This window comes from Anguilla rostrata, chromosome 13, assembly GCF_018555375.3.
Source record: "Anguilla rostrata isolate EN2019 chromosome 13, ASM1855537v3, whole genome shotgun sequence".
Lineage (NCBI taxonomy): Eukaryota > Metazoa > Chordata > Actinopteri > Anguilliformes > Anguillidae > Anguilla > Anguilla rostrata.
This window is the reverse complement of record NC_057945.1, coordinates 22,863,499-22,872,824: the sequence shown is the minus strand read 5'-3', so window position 1 is coordinate 22,872,824 and position 9,326 is coordinate 22,863,499. Positions and strand designations below refer to the sequence as shown.

General features: G+C 40.3%; 1 protein-coding gene across 3 annotated transcripts in view; it reads right to left on the bottom strand.

The window, feature by feature from the left end:
- The window catches only part of cenpp (centromere protein P), an 84,501-nt gene that overhangs the window by 50,020 nt on the left and 25,155 nt on the right, over positions 1-9,326 (bottom strand). The window lies entirely within an intron of this gene.

Genomic DNA, 9,326 nt, shown 5'->3' with positions numbered 1-9,326 from the left:
GCAGGTGGGGTTAGCACAACACCGCTTTCTTATTCAGTGAAATAAAACATTACAATACTAAGACAGAACTATGACAGCACAGAGACTGCTGTGCTATTGAGGAAATATGTGGAGTTTTTGTTTTTATTTATAATACTTTAAATCCATTACCAGTAGTGGATGCTGTAGTTTTAAACACATGAACGGCACAGTTGTTTAAATAAAACTGTAGAATTGAAAGAGGACCATTTTCCAATGTGTTTTGGACAAAATCTAAATGCACTGGTCTGAATGCTACTTAGATCCTCAAAAAGGGTATTGAAACAGCAATTAAATGTTATAAACACAGTGGTTTATGTGTCCATCGGTGGAAGAATACCTTTGAAATAAAAAATCTTTGTACAGGTAATTAATCAGAACGTTAATCTACCTGTACTGTTCCACCCTTCCTCCCATACTGTGTCAGGCAAATACTAACACAAAATGAAAGCCAGAGGTCATTTCATAGCACATACACATGTTGTGCATTGGACATGTGCGGAGGAGAGATGCTGGGTATATTGGGAGAAGGATGTTGGAGATGGAGCTGCCAGGCAGGAGGAAAAGAGGACGGCCAAAGAGGAGGACATGCAGGTGGTTGGTGCGACAGAGGAAGATGCAGAGGACAGGAAGAGATGGAAACGGATGATCCGTTGTGGTGACCCCTAACAGGAACAGCCGAAAGAAGAAGACGACACATGTGGCGCCAGGGAACTGCATTTTTAAGTGCAAGGGTGGGGAAAGAGTGTCATCAGTGTCTGCATTTCCTGCCAACTTCTGCTCAATTTAATTATTTAACTAACCTTGATTAAGTTATCGAAAAATGTTCTCTACGCTTCTTGTGAGCAGCTCATCAATTGACAGCTGAAGAGAGCTGTTCTTGCGTTCCTATACGAAATGTTTTGCAGTGGTCTAATCTACTAATGAACTGGTGTTGGTGTATAAAGCCAATCAGCCAAGCAACTTGCACACACACTAGCTGTTCTGGAAAGTTCCCCATACCAAGTTTAGTGTATTGCTTTAAAAATGTCTTTGCAGGAGATTCATGTATATCCACTAGATGGCAGTGTGTGCGATTTGGTAGAAAAGGGTCTGTAAGCAGGCACATAAAAATCAAAACTTCATTTGTTTTGTGTGTGCCAGTTTCAATGGACTGCTTTTATTTTTTATTTTGCATTAACTAGAAAACCTTTGATGGCTATATATTAATCATTTTGACATAATTATTTTTCATAAGATACACATTGGGTACATATTGTTTTAATATATAAAAGTAGTTCAACTATTTCAGAGGCAGCATTTTGATTACTTGTTATATTTAAATCCTCAGCTTTTTCTCGTTGCAAACTCTCTGTGTTATTTGCTTTTATTTCAAAGGATAACAACAGTCATTTTCATTTTTTTTCCAGTATCGCCAACATATCCAATGAAAAGACCAAAACCGATAATGTTTCTATCCCCCATTTGCTCCGTTTTGCAGTAAATTTGGTTGGAACGGAACTGCCCATGTTTTTCGTGATAATAAGTAACATTTTCTGAAAAATGAAAATATGTCTTCCTGTATTTAATTGACTTCAGCGCACAACTGAAATGAATGGCTCATGGCTGAACGCTGGGGTAGGAAAAGGTCAAAAAGCACTTAGAGTTGGACATTTTCAGATTTGGTGTTTTCATAGTATGTTCACAATACTTACTTAAATCGCCAGGGTTATCCTTTAAGAAAATGTATCTTACAGCAAAGCCCTTTCAAATAATGCCATCTAGTGGAGAGCCTGGTAGTGCACCTACTGTAAACAGGATCAAAATGTGAACCGTGTATGTGTCAATGTGCCGAGCCCTCAGAGGTCATGCATTGCTCTGCAGCATCACCATGTGTTTGTGTTCCCTTAAAATGGATGAGGGTTCAGCTTGTTCAAGAACCACAGAAATACTCTTCTTAGATTGCCCTGCAATTCCACATCATGTCAGTATACTTTCAATCAATGACGCGTGACACCGTGCAGCTCCTAACATTCTCCTCATCATTACATTTTTTCTTCTCATGTCCACCACAGAGTTCAAGTGTTCCCTTACTATTCCACAAAAGAATTCCATAAATTCCACAATTTTTCAATTATCTGTCCTACATCTACGCAACCTTTACCAAGTAACAGTGACATAAAGGTTTACACTCTGGTATTTGCTTTAAATAAAGCAAGAAGGAAAAAGGAAATATTTTTCCACAGCACATTTGCATAGGGGGGGGGGGGAGGTCTCATCGGCCTGTTTTCTTCTGCTAATCAGGGCTTGGACGGCCGGGCCCTCAGCAGAGGAGGGAGGCTCAGGAAACACATGGAACAAATCTGCAGGTTGGCCGAGGCTGCCTCTGCCACGTCTCACACAGACGTCTCCCCAAAACCAGCAGCAGGTCCAGCACCATTCACCTACATTCACACCTGAGCCAGGCTGACTGGCCTGCACATGCTTGACAGAAATGTTTTCTTCTTTTTCTTTAAAAAAAAAAACCCAGAATGTGAGCTACTTACTGTGCACACCCCCACTTGATAACTGACAGTACCACTGTGTCGATAATGTAATTTAGCTTTCATTCATAAACCAGCAGACTCTGTCTGGTTGTCAAAGTGTAACAGCAATGGCTCACTGCTCACTGTTTTATAAATTCCGTTTTACAATGAAGTGATTTATGAGAATATATAGCTGGAGAAAAACTGACCTTACTGGAAATATGCCCCTATGTATCACAGTCTTTACAAACACCGTATTAAGCTTTTTAAAGCTCACTCAGTCATGTGAGACGGCAGACCCTCCAATAAAGCTTCCCAGAAGCACTTCTCCACATGCATGCAGCTTTTTCCCATTAACCCTTAACAGCCTGACATGTGTCAGAGCTCATCAGCACCCTGTAATAATGCTCAAATTGTTTCCCAGAACCTCACCCTTAAAGCAGGAGCCTTCCTGGAAATACCTCAGGAGCTGTAAAAACATCTCACACACTGACCACAAACGAAGTACTGAACGGCCGCTCAGGAGCCCGACACAACCTCGCATTCCAAGGAGAGTGGAGTGGAAAAACGAAGCTCTTTTGATAATACGCAATGTCTACAAAACACTTCCACTGTTCATGAGGGGACTTCAGGATTTGGCTTGGAGGCAATTAAAAATGAACCTGTTTTCCTGTTGACGTTGTGGGCAACACACTGCAGATGTTTATGCATTCAATCTCACGGGAGTGTGCAGGACCACACAATCTAAAGCACCTTTAGAGACACTTTTGACTTTCCACAAAACCCTAAACTGCCCATGAATGCATGTAAAATCCCACTGAAAGTTGACTGAAAATCAGTTTGTTGATGAGGTCTCATACACCACTATGCAGATGCAGCATATAGAATATCCTTCATTGAGTTATCATCATGTCTGTATTCAGCCAATTCCTTTATGATATTCTCAAACTGCCGATGCAAGCTCTGAAACACAAACAAATGGCAAAGTAATCATTTTAAAGTCTGCACGCAATGGAGCCCTCCAATTTGAATTTGAACTCCAAGTGAATAAAAAGTAAAAAATTCTGGGCCCGCCTATGTGAGCTTGTACTCACTGCAAACTTTATATCAACGGGTAAGCTTAAGAAACAGCCTTCCACACAGGAACAGTAAATCTGTTTTCTCTCAGTGTTAAATGGAACTACAGAAGTAAGTCCAACCCTGGGCCATCAGATCTGATAACCTTGGGGTCTTGGAATTCAGGCCTTTATTTTTTCTTCTTCTTTTTTTTTTGGAGTTTTACATTGTCCTGACATTTGGCTTCTGGTGTGTCTGGTTCTGTACATCTGCAGGCACTAGGGAATAATCAGTGCCGCTTTTTAACCGTGACAAAGTTGGCTTTCCAGTGGACTTTTCCACGTGATGAATCCTCCTTACAGACAACTGGCTGAGAGCAATGTGTTTACTCTCTCCAATCTAACACCATACATTCTGGACACATTTGTTCAAGCTGAGTGGTTGGGAGTGCCTAGGAATCTTATTATCACAGAGGTCCATCTGGTCTTTGAAGAAAGCAGCCTCGAGCTGAAACATAGTCGAAACCCATTGAAATGAAAACAATAACGAATGCCAGTTGTTCAGGGGAAACATCTCTATTCCAGAATGTAAAAACATTGAACTTCACAAAACCACAGGGCCAGATGACAAATCCCACAAGGGCAGAAAGCACAGACTGGTGCTTTTACAATAAATGACCAAAGCTCTGAACTACAATCCATCAGTCAGAATAACTGCTGCAGAGCTGCAAACCTCCTGAGCTCTGACATCTTCAGCATATGCATTTGGTGGACATACTGGGAGTGGTGTATGGCCTACGGCAGGGCTCTTCAACTTATGGGGGCAATATTTTTATTTTACTTTAAACCCGTGTAGGCACAACAAACATTTACCCCCCAGGCCACCGGTCAAATAAGCACCAGCCTATGGTGATGATAAGCACTGCACATGCATCAAAGCAATTCCAACAAATCAGACAATTCTGTGCAAGGTTACAAAACGCATGTTTTAACCCTCCTGTTGTCACCACAGTCAAAAATTACCCTATCCTGAGTTTAACACCAGTGAAAACCCCTGAAATGTAATTTTTTTCAGCATAAAATTTGATGACTTTTCCTGGAGTGACTCTACCATTAGAAAAAGATAGATAAACCCCACTGAAGATGAGGTTTTTCAGAATGTTCTTTCAAAATTCTAAGCCAGTGTTCTACACCTCTATTGCTTTCAATTACCAGCAGTGATTGTTACATCGCCATTAGAATGTTCCGTTAAGAACATTCTAATCACATATTTGTGGTCTTACACATTGAAGAGTAAAACATTGGTCTTTCATATTTTTCTAAAAGTGGTACTCCATCAGGGTACAAAGATTGTCCTATGAGTCTTTTCATAAGCCTGTAGTTATAAAATCAGAAGGCATAATCAAAGTTAGTCGCCACACATCTAATGTAGCAGAAAAATCAATAATGACATGCATTTTGCAGTACAAATGAGTGGTGTAGACTGAAGTAATACAATTTCTTGGGATTGTAAAGTCAGAAAACAATATACAATAAATAATGATTATCTAATCATTATTAGTGACAGGTTGTTGCTACATTAAAAATATTGATTTTGGGTATAAAATTCAAGGGCAAGTCATTTTAGACTCAGTGTACATGTAGTGCATGCAAAATATGAAGACAACATAAGGGTTAAAGGAATATGGGTGTTGCTGGGAAGGGGCAAGCATCAACAGTCACAACAAACAATCTATGCATGTACAGTCCACGCCACCAAGTACGTGTACAAGTAACAAGTATGAGATGAAGGTTATAGAGACATGTAAAAACATGCCTATGGGGAAAACATGTATATCTATGAGCTTGAGTCACGAAGTACACCAGCTTGAACAGAAATGGGCAATTCTGTCAAGAGTTATGTGAAGAAGCCAGGAAACCACAAAAAAACATAAGAAAAGTAAAAAAAAAAAAAAAAAAACATTTCCACTGACTTGCATTTGTTAGTTTTTCTTGCAGCATTGTACTCATCTAATTTCACTGTTCTGTTGTTGAATAATAAGTATGTCTCTTTTGAGACAACAAAAGATTAAAGGTAATATTCTGTATTCTAAGCCTAACCACATCTAACCAGTCACCAAATCTAAAACTTTCCCATACAAATGCTAATGAACTCAAATAAAATATGAGCATATCAAATGTCTGTTTACATGTGCAAAACAACATAATCCAATTAATTGCTATAAGTATTATCCAAGAATTGTTCGCTTTGTTTAATGATAATTTTGGCGTAAGATATTCCACCTGGCAGAAAGATGAAGACACGCGATACCAAACAGTCAGTAAAAATGTAGCCACAGTTCATTCTGACAGGCACAATGAAACTTCTGTTGTGCAGGAAGTATCTGCTAAATGCCCAACTCTGACATATGGCAGAGGGGTGTCTGACAGGTGTTAATCACTTCTAACTTGCCCATGGATTTTCTACTATTGCTCCTATATGTTGACGACACTCCCAAACGAGTCAACACTAAAGAAATTCCTTTTGGCTATGGCAGAAATGTGACATTTGTTTTAGGGACCGATTGATGTTGCTGTAGCCAGATTCATGTTTGGCAGCGTCTAGTCTGTAAAGCCACTTGAAAATAATTGTGACAAACAGTACATTCCTCACATGTAAATAAGGGTTTTTTATTTATGGTCCAAGGCATAAGGAATTGATCTTTTGCAGTGAGCTCCTTCTCTTTCAAGCACGCTCCCCACCCACAACTTTTTTCTACTCGACGTGGAATGGGCCCAATATCCCTTCAAAATCCCTGCCGTGCCACTAGCACCCACACAAGGGGCAAAGCCCCAGGCTCTACACTTCCTCATTTCTCCAGAACGCTGCATTAAATGACATCACATTAGTCATTTAGTAGACACTCTTATCCCGAGTGACCTACAGAGTAAGAGAACACAACACTGCTAATGATTTCAAAAAGTGCCATGGAATCTGCCAAAGAGCATAATCAGGGCCTTTTTTACCACCTCATCCAAATGACAGCACCTCCTACAGCACAGTGTGGCCATCACTGTGCTGGGACATCAGATTTCCACTAGGTATTAATCTCCCCCCCCAAAAAAACCCTCACTTTTTGCATCACAAAGGTTGCTCCCCTCCTCACTGATGTACATTCATCTGCCTTTGAGTGCCTCTCATTTTCCCTCCGGCACCCACTTTTTGTTGATATACTGCTGGAAAAAAAACATCAATTGTCTCAGTGACTTCTGCTGGTCTTTGAATGATGACAGTAAAATTCTGTGGGATCTCCAGCAGCACGTCACTAGCCAGAAGAGGATTGGCAGGTAGTTTAAGATGGAAATCCAAAATCAACCCCCAGACGTGGCTTCACCTCCCAAACTATTCAAGCAGGCCGTACACCTGGCTTTGAAACAGCCGCCAATTTGTAACTGAAAGCTGGCACTTCATCAGCTTCCACCTCTGCATATGGAGGCAATATGCAGAAAATATGTACTGTACATAGATTATCTGCTCTCAATATATTTCCTACAAAGTAGACATAATGGCTTTTTGAAAGTGCATTCCATATTGATTCAATCTTTCAGGTCAACTATTTACCAGGTCTGGGTCAAATTCAGATTTCACAGGTATTGGCCAAGAAGGTAGAAACACCATGAAGACACTTAATAGAGCAATGGGCCACTAAGTGCTGCCAGGAGAGCTTGGATCAGCTGTGGTACAGAATCTACCAACATCTTGAATTCTGCAGGAGGGATGTGGTACCATTCATCCACAAGAAAGCCAATCTCATGCCTCATTGAAGGAGGTGGAAAATGACCTCTCGCATGTTGTTCCAGAACCTACCATAAATATGGAGTCCAATATGGAATACATTGTTGCTATACTTATCAAACCACTGGGTGACCGCACATGATCAGTGGAAAGGAAGGAAATCCTCCTGGAAGGGAGGAATTGCAGCAACATGGCATGAAGGCTTTTTCTAGGTGTGTGCCACATGTGGGCCATTCCTTGAGCACATGGTGAAGAATGGTTCATATCACATTTCTCCACTGCTTTCTCCACTGCATTGTAATGAGCGGTTTGGGCACTGCAACTCAACCATTACTTTCCTGCTCTGCTTCAGAGTTCTCTGATGCACTTGCCTGCTCATGCTCTTGACTGAAAAAGCAGTGGACTGAATTAGAGTCGCCTGGATACTACAAACCAGGAGAATGCACTTCTAACTAGTGTGTTTCCCACCAAGTTCATGCTGACATCACCTTAGACATTGTTTCCTGCAAAACATCAGTAAGTTGAGCTTATCGTGGCCCCCGGCTGTTCTCGGACATTACCCCCTGAATGGTGGAGCGACCACCTCCAATCATGCAGGAAGACAGATCTTCAAACATCTGACTCCCCATTTCAGACAACACCTAAATGTCTCTATATCAAAACAACCTCTCTATGTACCTTATAGGTCTTGAGGTATGCACCTTGATGGTGGCACTTACACAACTGTAACTGAATATCTTCAGCTCTTGTGGTGCTTGCTTACCATATGAAATTCACTTTTCTAAGTCACTTTGCCTAAGTCACTTTACTGGCAAAATAATTGAGGTTTCTTTATAATTGTTTGTAGCCTGCAGGAATTGTACTGGTATCTAAAGGGTTAAAGCATTTCATATAATAATTTGGTCCAGAAGGTACTTCATCATGGATTTATTCAGAAAATCATCAAAAAATCCATAATGAAGTATCTGGTAATATTTTGCACAGATTTTCATACTGTTTCACTATAAAAAAAGAACACTGATGCAATAACTCAGCACGCAGCCATGGTTTGTGTTCTTTACACTGAGCTTGCTTTGTATTAATTTTTTGCTCAGTAGAGTATAACATAAATGCAGGAACTAATTCATTCACAATCACTGAGCGTGTACAGCCACTGTGGATCCAAGTGCCTGGTCAAGTCTCCATAAACAGTTCTTGTGAGGCAAATAAATGGGAATGTTGGGTGTAGTTCTGTAAAAATAAATCTGGCTACTGACAGAATTAATGCTGATGGATCCTTCCGGCCAAAAAGAAAGTCAACACAGAATATGGGTCAAGGGAGACCATCTGCACTTCTTCTGCAGGACTGCCTAAATAATACTGTAAGTGTCTTAGATATGGGGGGAAATAGCAGTTTAATTAAATTAAATATTTTAAACATAACTGATTTGGCTGGCAGTTTCATCAACAAGACAAAGATATCAGATTCAAGGTTTCAGTCCAAACCACGTCTGCAACCCATAATAGTTGATTTGCTCATATACTCCTCTGAACAGCTGTTTTATACCGATCTATGCTCATTTCTAGACTTACAGAGTTACAATAAAAATACAGAAATGTTCTCTATTAGCTCGGCTCCTACATTTATACTGTCCTTTAGGCTTCTTAAGGGATAGTTCACCTTCTGAACTTCATGATATAATTTCAATTTTAGTGCACGTGTTTGACGCTTTACCATGGCAAGTACCTGCGCATTGCATCTGTGCATCTGTATTATACGCACATGCAACCTTTTACGAAAGCGTTGGCACCATTTAAGATTCATTCATTTGGAATCTTAAATGGTGCCAACGCTAACATACATTAGCACTGGCACCTTAAGTAGGAATAAGTGCACATGATTAAACCTACAGTTTTGGTACACATTTAACAATTTGACTGAACAGCCTGGAGATTTGTCCCCAGAAATGATCAATTAAATCCTATTTGCCCATT